We start from the raw sequence: 10,618 nt of genomic DNA on the forward strand, positions 1-10,618 counted from the left end.
AGCCACACAAACACAATTCCACCTCTAACAACAAAAATAACAGGAAGTAACAATCACTTTTCCTTAATATCTCTTAACATCAACTGACTCAATTCCCCAAAAAAGACATAGACTAACAAACTGGATGTGTAAACAGGACCCAGCATTTTGCTGCTTACAGGAAATGCACCTCAGTGACAAAGACAGACACTACCCCAGAGTAAAAGGTTGGAAAACAATTTTCCAAGCAAATGGTCCCAAGAAACAAGCTGGAGGAGCCATTCTAATATCGAATAAAATCAACTTTTAACCAAAATTTAGATAGATAGATAGATAGATAGATAGATAGATAGATAGATAGATAGATAGATAGAAAGATAGATAAAAGACACTTCATACTGGTCAAAGGAAAAATCTGCCAAGAGGAACTCTCAATTCTGAACATCTATGCTCCAAATGCAAGGGCACCCACATTCATAAAAGAAACTTTGCTAAAGTTCAAAGCACATATCACACCCCACACAATAATAGTGGGAGACTTAATTTGGCCTCTTATGTCTACCACTGTTAGAGAATTTTCATCCTCACAGAAATGTCCTGGCAGTGTGAATGACTGCCCAATTAGCCCAGGTGACATGAACCTGTTATTGTTAATTTTGATTGCTAGTTTGAGTGGATTAAGAAAAACCCAAGATACTGATGACAGATATCTTGTGGTGGGTGGGTGATGTTTCCAGAAAGGATTAACTGAGAGGTAAGGATAATCCTAATTTCAAGCAGCACCCTACCATAGGTGAGAAAAAAGAGCTGAGTATCAGCATTCCACACAGCCTGCTTCCTGAGCCTCTCAGATGTGAGCCACCCAGCTGCCAAAGTGGACTGTACCTCCAAATTAGGCAACAGAATAAAGCCTTCTTCATTAAGGGTACTTACTTCTTATTGGGTACTTGGATGCAGGTAGGGGAAAAGTGAGGAATATAGGAATATAGGGCTATTGTCCTTTCAGTTCTCCAAGAAATGGATATTTGTGCCTTTGTCCTTGTACACTTGTCTGCAGCAAGGTCCTCAGAAACACACAAAGAAGAACAGAGTAAGGAACCATCACTAGTTACAGCTGAGATAAATCCTGAGGAAATCTCTGGGTTAAGGGAAGCAATTTCTAGCCTGAATCGTCACTGGGAAGATGCCCGTCTTCATCACAACTTATTGCATGGAAAATGAGAAAAGCAATATCCTTGGACCATTTTGGTTAAAATACTATAGTGGCAACTACCTCTCACTCATCCTAATCACTGGTTTACCTTATCCATGAGCATTTCAAGGCCTATATAAGCTGTCTATTCCTGGGATATAGATAGTCAGAAGAGGAAGAAAATTTATGCTTTTATTGAGGGACAGAACACCACTACCATTCCTGAAACAAAACAAAACAAAACACTATAACTCCGTTTCTCTCTTTCTCTGAATTTCTGTTTTCTTCTGTTTTTCATAGACCATTGAAAAACTACGCTCTGTGGAAAGGATCATGTACAGCGAAATTCACAAATGACTCTTCTGATGAATCCCAGCCCACAGAGAACTTTACTCTCTCTCCCCAATTACTGTGCAAGTTATCAGTGTTCCCTGCAGTTAGCTGCTGGGATCTGTCTCCAGCAGGTGGTGCCAGAAGATAGTTAATAGAAGTCAGTTCGGTGGTTTGACAAGAAATACATTTAAAAATTAATTGGCTTTTGTGACATTTTGCATTTTTCTCTCTTTCTTTTGCTTCCTGCTTGTGTGCGCATGTGCATATGCACATGTGTGTGCATGTTAGCACGTTCGAGTGTAAACGCGTGTGTGGTGATCTGAGGACAATCTCAGATGTCCTTTCCCTTCCGTCTTGCTTGAGACAGCATCTCTTCCTCACTGCCCCATGCCTCAGGCTAGCATCTCAGGAGAGTCCCGTTTCTGCCTCCTGTCTCATAGGAGCACCGTGGTGACAGTCCCATGTGTCTGTTTTACATCGGTTCTGAGAATCTGAACTCAGGTCTGTGCACTTGCACATCCAGTTCTTTACCCACGGAGCCACTCCCCCAGCAGAGCATTCTATGTCTTTTCACTTAGTTAAGTAGTAATCAAAACTCGGGATAGTCCATCCTTAGATAACTCCAGCTCCTGGACCACAGCTATCAGTCCCCAACATTTCTCTTGTCCCAGTTCTTAAATGACCTGTCCCAAGTTCTCTGCCTGAATTCCCCTACATTATTATCTCCTCCAATCAACTCTTCAAGGCTTCCCTGGACAGACTGATACCACCTTAATTGATAACTGCTAAAGGCCATCGGCTCCTTTCCCTGGTTCACTTTTTCAACTCCACCCGTGTTTCTTGCAGGATGGGGCAGACGCCAAGGCTTCTGCTGTCTCTCACTCTACAGAGACCCGCTTGACCTGGAGCTCATGGTCTTTCTTCAGACTTCATAGAGAAAACAGAAGCGATTGGAAGATGGTGCTCACACCCCCACATCCACCCACCAGCCTGTATGTGACCTCATTCTGCCCCTTCCTCCCCAACCCATATCCCCAGTGAAAGGCCACCCCTCTTACTGGCCCCTGAACTTCTCTTGAACTCCATTTTCCTTCTTATCCACATTGCCCACCCAGGCCCCCACCCCAGGTCTTTGCTTTACATCTGAAGATACTAAAAGAGCACACAGCACCAAAGTTCTTGTCTGCTAATTGTTCTCCTTTAGACGCCTCCTGTGGACTTCACCTCCATGATTCCATGGAATCTGTTCTTGCTCCAGTCACGACTTGCTGAACCAATGGGACAGTTCTACATCTGTACTGCGCCTGATGGCTTCTCGTGCCCTCTTTCTCAAAGCACTCGCTTCCCATGTCCTCTTGACTTCCAGGAAGCTCACTAGCTGTCCTGTGTCCTGCCTCGGGTGGGCCCCAGACTTAGTAACCCAGAACATTTCCCACTGGGCGGCGGCGTCTAATATCTGTCTATGAGTTTATCCTTGGCCACTTTGTGCATTGTGATGGGAGAGACTATCCACACAACAGTGGCTCCTTGCTGTTTATGACCCTGCATACATTCTGCCCAGGCTTCTCCATCAGCATCTCAATAGAATATGTCTGTAGGACAGCTCTCTGCTTCTCCTAAAGGCTTTTCTCTCACAACAAAGAACAACCGGAAGCTCCCTGTGGTTCAGGACCAAAACCTTGATGCTGTTCTTGATTTTGCTCTCATTTTCTCCCCCCTGGGTGTGAGGGTATGGATGGATGGAGGAAACTTTCAGATACCATTCCTCGAGTACCATCCACCTTATTATTGTTGTTGTTCTATTATTATTATTATTATTATTATTATTATTACTATTATCGTTATTATTGACATCGTTTCTCATTGCCTGGTGACTGACAGTGGGTTAGGCTGCCTGACCTGCATGCCCAGGAATCTGTCTCTGCTTCTCTCCTGCTGAGATTAGAAGCATTAGTCACCACTCCAGACTTCTTGAGTTTTATTCATTTATCTTTCTTGAATATGGATTCTGAGGGATGGAATTCAGGACAAGCCCTTTACTGACTGGGCTGTCAGTCCCGCCATCCTTTATCTCTCACCCTGTCTATCTAGCTTTAGTAAATCTTGCAGGGCTCTTTTTCAAAACTGTATTTGTACATAATGAGTACGTCTAGCCATCTCCATCCTCTGGTCCTTGGGCCGGTTATCACCTTCCCCTCCTGGTTCATCTGCCAACCCTGCCTTGTTTCCTACCATCTACTCTGAAGGTGGCAGCCACAGTCATCTTATTAAATTATAAATCTCTGCAACACCAGAGTTTTCCAGGTCAAGCCAGAACGGTCCCAGTATGCTATGTGGCCATGCTTGATCTGCCCCTGTTCTCTCTCGGGCTTTGCTTGGATCAAGTTCATAGCCACTCATTCTTTCCAACCATGATGTCCCTTGCTGTTCCTTCATCACACCAGGGTTTACTCTACCCAAATGGCTTCATAGACCATTCTTCCAGAGGAAGAGCACTGTCCTGTTCTCAGATCATCCAGTTTAAAGCCACCATCTCTCACCACTGCCATCATCCTCAAAACCGCTGTGACCACTGCCCATATCACTTCTCCCATGATTCTGTTAGCTGAATTCACATCTCTCCATAGTGATCGGCACTGCCCCATTGCCCATCTTTCTCCAACTAGACAACAGGATCCACATAGTGACTGGTGTCTGTTTTGTTCATGGCTGCGTGCCTAGGCCAACAAGAGCAGCCGCATGACACTGACCCTCGTGTAAACCTGTGAAGCGAATGAATTAGTGAATGATTACTCCACACTGAATTAGCAGTTGGATCCAGGAGTCTTCTCGGCACACACAACATCACCCATCACTCCTGCCACGACATGCAGAGCCTTGCCTTTCCAAAGAACAACATAGGCAGATCTCCAAGTCCTTGGTCAATGTTTTATTGAAAGAGACGATTAAAACTCAGAATAAACCAACTCATACTTTTCTGTAAATCATTTACGAACATACCCACTGCCAACAAGTACCTTCCCTCCAGCCAATTTCTATCTGAATGTACAACTCCTAATGCCTCAAATTCTTCAACATTGAAAATGAAAGATGTGTTTTATAAAATGCCATCCAGAGACAGAGCAAAACTTCTCATGCTCAGAATCATCTATGAGTTTAAGTTCTCCTCAGCCTGATCCTGGTTTTTGACACTTGGAAATAGATGGCAGTAATTTGTATGTTTAATCATGCAGGATCTCTTCTGTGGCCGTGCCCTAAGATACTTGCATCCATCTTAATAAAAAGGAGATGCCTCGCATTTTCCACCCTCCAAATTACAATGTGCCTTATGCTTCAGAACTGAAGAGTTTTATTAAGTCATTGCTCTGCTATATGTCAGATGAAATAACATGTCGGTTTATTTGCTTTGTAGGGGTACCATACTGTCTCTTGTGGCAAATGCATTTAAAATGCTTAGCATTTGGGAAGAATAGTATAGGAAAAAGGGAAATCACATTCATTCCTACACAGAGATATGGCAGCCTAAGGAAATTGCTTTGAGACATAGTCACCCTTTTTTTTTTTATAGTACCCAGCCTTAAAGGCAACCTCCAGGTTCAGCTAAATGGATTAAGGAGTGGATCTAGCTTTTTAAGGAAAAAGGCAGCCACTCCTCCTTTACATAGCTTGTTCTTGACTATCCAGTCTTCCGTGGAAGAAATGTTTATTTAGCAAGTACTGTGTGCTGGCTACTATAGGGAGTCTTGGAGATGAAGGAAAGACTGAGATGAAAACAATTAAACTTGACTTACTTTGTAGGTGTCCAGCATCTATTCAAAGAGGAGAAAGCAAAGCAAACAGAGTGAAAGGCACACAGAGTCAGAGCCTAGGGAGAAGAGGGAGAAACGGCACTCCAGTGAGGGCTCTGTGCAGGTTCCATGGAGAGGGTGACATTTAAGCAGAACCATGGCTGATAGGAGTCTACCCAAGATAGAAACTGGAGAGAAAAAAATACAACAACAACAACAACAACAACACTCCAGGAGAGGATTGCATGCACAAAAGCTGGACATGTGAAGGACATAGAAAGCTGAAAGAATTGGAAGTGTTTGTGGGACCAGGCCAGGGATGCGATGTAGCAGAAATGCTGAGATGGCACAGAGCTGTGCTCCGTGATCCTGTAAAGCAGTTAAGGGTTGTGGGTGACAGATGATGGTGCTTGTGTTTGAGGGATGTCACAGGACTCCTCCGAGTATCATCTTGGACCAGCAGCAGGGCACCTGGGAATCTGACAGTAGTGCGGATCCTCAGACCCTTCTAGCCTTCAGGGCAGAATAGCCCACACACTACATGTGGCAATCGATTGGAATGAAGTCTGTGAAGGACACTGGTGCTCACCCTAGACAATCACTGCAGCTGGTACCAGAGGGTGTGGATTTAAGGCCAACCGAATCTCTGCTGACATCTCTAAATGTCTCAGAACTGGGGATAGCAAGCTTGATCTATGCTGGGGCAAGCCAGGATGGATTGTGGAGAGACAGGGGGCGCCTGGGAGCTATGTACATGACTGTGGTTAAAGTCGGGCGAGTCCCAGAATGTCCAAGAGAGTGAAACCCATCTTCTTTCCTCTAACCCCGGGCTTCCTGGGTAGGGAATGTGTTATGGCCTTCTCTTCCCCTGTAGTTCCTGCATCTTCCTCAGGGTTTGAGTTTTCGATTCATGGAAACTTTTCCCCTTGCAAAGCTGTTCAACTCTTTGTTCTTCAGGGAGTTTCTGGTACCTTCCCCCTTCACCATAGAGGATGTCTTCCTCCTACAGCAGTCAGGATGCTACCATCTTGACTATGACTGTCCAAGGTAGACAGCTCTTCATCCTGGCCACTCATTAAATCCTTTAGGAAAAAAAAAAAGCATGTAGTTGTTCAGGCTCACCCAGGGTAAGTGAATCAGAATCCCTGGGAGTGGAGTATTTCTAAAATGTCCCCCCCCCCCAGTGATTCTAATACGCAAGTAGCATGGAGAGCTATAAACTGTATTTTAATAAGGCCAGAAGAAGAGGCTCCAGGGCCTTGGAAGAAAAGCTTCTTGTGTAAGTCAGGGACCTCAACTGTGTAAAAATTGCTGGAGAGGTAGAGAGAGTGATATGGTTGTCCTTTCTGGCACAGATGCAAGACAAAGGCAGCTCCAGGGCTCTCCCCAGCAGAGAAAGGGATAAGCGCAATGCTGTGAAAAGCACAAGTGCTGAAAGAAATCATAAATCATAAGTGCTTATCGTATCCATTACAAATAAATCAAAAAGAAGAAGAAGAACTCCATGGTCCCAGAATCACAGGCTCATGCTGGACTCCTGAAACATAGTTACACAGCACATCTGTATGTAACAGATGAGGCTGATGCATTTTATGTTTTCTTTATCAATCGCAGAGATAACATATACACATACATGCATGAATATAAAATAGTCACAAGGTCTGTGGTCTGGTTGCTGCACTCTGAGAGGTGGCATTCATATGTGTAAAACAATTTCCATTCTCTCTCATGGAAAGGAATCCTAAAGAAGCCGGCTCCACTTCCATTATATTTCAGTCTACAACGTAGAAGAGGACTTGGATGAACATTTTAAATTATAGTTTAATAACTTAAAAATATGTGTTGCTCTCATTTATGTGTATCATATGTGCATGCAGTGCCTGCAGCGTCCAGAAGAGGGCGTCAAACGCCCTAGAGCTAAAGTTAAGAGGTTGTGAGCTGCCATGCGTGTGTGCTGGGAACTGACCCCAGGGGCTCTGCAAGAGCATCGAGTGCTCTTAGCCACGGAGTCATCTCTCTAGCCCCAACCTTTAAACATTTCTAATGACAAGCTAATGGTAAACTACAAGTATTCTGATGCAATGTACTCTTCATTCAACTCAGCAAATGTTGACTGGTTGGTTGGTTGTGGTGTTGTTTGCTGTGTGATCAACAATAATTCAATAATGGCTATGTTCCTTAGCAGAAGAATAGACTATGGCCTCTGTATATAACTCTCTCTCTCTCTCTCTCTCTCTCTCTCTCTCTCTCTCTCTCTCTCTCTCTCTGTGTGTGTGTGTGTCTCAAACACACACACCGTACACACATTTATTTCTCTTTTTATAAAATATGTGATGTTGTAACCTAATGACAAAGATTATAAGTTCTAATTATAAGAACTTGCTAATGTCCTCATTTGCTTCTTTGACCTGTGGCTAGCCAGTTTTGCTGACCCCATGCCACTTGTGATTGTCCCAGGGTTACCAGCAAGTTCCACAGAGCCTCTGTGTCTGTAGCATTCCTCTTCTGCCCCTGTCCTCACAAAGTCTCAGAAAAGCGCCACCAACTTCCTTGTGCTTGCCGGATTGATTCCTGCAATCAGTAGTTCCTAGTTTTGACTGCAAATTAGAATCGCCTGTCCTCCCCTGTCTCTTCTTTTCAATTCCCCCAATCCAGAATTGGTCTACCTACCCATTACATTAGTCTCCAGAGGCACAGTGGGGCAGCCACACCTTTGTAAACTCACCTAATGGTTCCAAGGGACACTCAGGGTTCTGTGTCCCACACACATGACCCCTGACCTCAGGCAGCTCACAGCAGATGGCAGGGAAATGAGGTGTGCCCAACAAAATACACTCTGAGTGGCTTTAAAAGAGTGGGTAAGCATGCACACATATAAAGAAAATCTCTACATGCAAATCTTTTAAATTGTTTATTTTATTTTTAACTATGTTATATTTTTATGCATGTGTGGGTATATGTACCTGAGTACTTGCACCTGTGGAAGCCAGAGGCCAGATCCCATGGGAACTTGAAGTTGTAAGACATCTCATGTGGGTGCTGGGAACTGAACTACAAGTACAGAACATGCTCTTAACCGTTGAACCATGTCTTCAGGCTCCCCTCCACACACACACCCATCTCTCTTAGCTATAACTTTGCACATCAGTGGAATTTATCTGTAAAACTTTTCTGCACTTAGTTTTTGTCATGATGAGGTAAGTTGCATAAACACTGAAACCTGAGGCTGGAATATAGTTCAACAGGGAGAGGGCTTGCCTGGCTCGGGTGAAGTTTCTTAGTTCCATCCCCCGCAGCACATAAAACTGGTGTCCTCAAGCATGCCTATAATCCTAGGACTGGGGAGGTGGAGACATGAGGATCAGAGTTCAAGGTCACCCTCGTCTACATAGTAACTCTGAGACTGACTTGGTTTACAGGGGAAAGGAAAGGAAAGAAAAAGAAAAAAGAGAATCTTGTTTAAAACACACAGGTATGGAGATATGAAAGCACACCATCAGTAATCCCACAGTTTTGGAGCTTAAGGTAGGAGGATTACCATGAGTTCAAGGCCAACCTAGCCTACATGGTGATTACTAAGCCAGCATTGCAAGACTGTCTCAAACACACACACACACACACACACACACACACACACACACACACACACACAGAGAGACTGATCTTGGTGCACTGAGTTAATCAATGTTCTGTAAAGAATGTTCCCTATGAGTCCCTGATTGGTTAATAAAAGGCTGGGACCTGAGACTGGCCAGGAGAGAGAGGAAAGAGGGACTGCACATCGAGTAGGGCGTCTCAAGTGTGGACCAGGAGGAAGGAGAGAAGAGGAAGAAGAAGGAGGTCACCGTGAGACAGGATGGACCAGGGCCACATGGTCAAAAGAAGCTTGCATTGAGGATACCCATGAAACACAGCAAGACTCAGTTGTCACATAACGGGGCAGTTATCTGATTATTAATTTCCCAGCCAGGTTAGAAAAGCTCAGAACCTGCTCAGCACAGTGCCAGCAGCTTGTGAATAAAATGCCATGTTTCTGTGTCTCTTATTAGGGAGCTAAATGGGAAAGAGTGGGACAGAAATGCTCTGTGAAATAACATCAATATTTAGCACCCAACATGGGGCAAAAATAAATCAATAAATCAATAAATCTAAGTATAGGGCCTGAGACAAACCAGTTAGCCAGACAGAATAGCCAAAACTGGTGGGCAAAGCAGGAAGCAGATGCTGCCCACTAACAGCACAGTCTCTGAGAGAAGCAAGGAAGGCTGGAGAGCCCAGGCTGTACACAAAGACCAGCGGAATAGCAAAATCTACCAAAGGATGGCGCAGTAAGAACAAGCCCCAAACTCCCCAAACTCTTGAACTGGTAATGCATTAAGTTTGAAAGCAATAACAGAAAAAATAAACAAAGTATTAAAAATATCATAGAAAGAAATATTTACTTAAAAAATAAAAAGGTAAAGTCTCTGAAAGAAGAAGTTAAAGTAAAATATTTTCTATGTGAAAAAATGGAGAAGAAAATGTCAATAACACAGTGCATCTGGATCCCAATTATTTTTCAATAATAATTGCAATTAGATAGATCCTTTTTAAGAGAGATCAAAATAAAACAGACTTAGACAACGACAGGGCTGAAAGATGGAGTAGTGATAATTTAGAATAGAGATCAGAGGAACTGGAACCCACAATAACATCAGAGAGGATAGTTCTAGATGAGCAAAATCCACAGAATTATCGAGAATTAAAGTGATGGCCCACAAAGACACAATATATTGAGTTAAGAATCCAGATCCTACTTGTGATGCTACCTGAGAGCAATGTCACACAATAGGTTACATATTTCATTTTGCAGAGCTCAGAGGATTAAGATATGTACCTATGTTGATGCATCATACTACTGATGCATATTCAGAATTCCAGCAGACTGAATTCAAGCAGTTGTGGAGAGATCCGACAGGGTTTTAAAAAGAAAGGATCATAAAACAGAGGGGGATGGATATCTCCAGATATAGATTAAATAATGCTTTGTCAAAAATTTTAAATGTAAATGAGACAGGTGGCACAGCTATTAAGGAAAGAAAGAAAGAGACAGAGAAAGAGAGAAAGAAAGAAAGAAAGAAAGAGAAAGAGAAAGAGAGAGAAAGAGAGAGAGAAAGAAAGGAAGGAAGGAAGGAAGGAAGAAAGAAAGAAAGAAAGAAAGAAAGAAAGAAAGAAAGAAAGAAAGAAAAGAGAGAAAGAAAGAAGAGAGAGAGGAAAAGAAAGAGAAAGAAAGAAAGAGAGGGAGGGAGAAAGAGAAAGAAAGAGAGGAAGAAAGAGGAAGAAAGAG

The sequence above is a fragment of the Mus pahari genome, chromosome 16 (genome assembly GCF_900095145.1).
Source record: "Mus pahari chromosome 16, PAHARI_EIJ_v1.1, whole genome shotgun sequence".
Classification (NCBI taxonomy): domain Eukaryota; kingdom Metazoa; phylum Chordata; class Mammalia; order Rodentia; family Muridae; genus Mus; species Mus pahari.